We start from the raw sequence: 579 nt of genomic DNA on the forward strand, positions 1-579 counted from the left end.
CTACCACGAGATCGTAATGGCTAAACCCTAGAGGTCTAGCCTGTATGACTATGATAATGAATATATCTCTCCCCTCCGGACTAAGTCCTCCGGTTTATATAGACACCGGGAGGATCTAGGGTTACACAAGGTCGGTTACAAAGAAATGAATCTACATATTTGGTCGCCAAGCTTGCCTTCCACGCCAAGGAGAGTCCCATCCGGACACGGATGTAGTCTTCGGTCTTCGTGTTCTTCACAGCCCATCAGCCCGGCCCATGGCTAACAGGCCGGACGCCCGAGGACCCCTTAGTCCAGGACTCCCTCAGCGCCTTCAGAGGGTCTTCTTGGAAGGCGCAGATGGCTCCTAGGTCACCAGACAACGGCATGGCTCCTACACCGGACGCGACCCCGAGGCCACCTCCATCCCGGCCCGGATGCCCGACGCCTCCGACTCCTCGGAGAGGCCGAGCCCCGAGACCACCGGCCGCTCGTCGCGCGGGCGGGAGGAGGATGAGAGCGACTACGGGCTGACAACCATGTCGCAGTCCGCACGAAGGGAGAGCGAGGGGGTGGCCGCCGAAGCCAGGACAGTGGACA

The sequence above is a fragment of the Triticum dicoccoides genome, chromosome 6A (assembly GCF_002162155.2).
Source record: "Triticum dicoccoides isolate Atlit2015 ecotype Zavitan chromosome 6A, WEW_v2.0, whole genome shotgun sequence".
In the NCBI taxonomy this organism is placed as follows: domain Eukaryota; kingdom Viridiplantae; phylum Streptophyta; class Magnoliopsida; order Poales; family Poaceae; genus Triticum; species Triticum dicoccoides.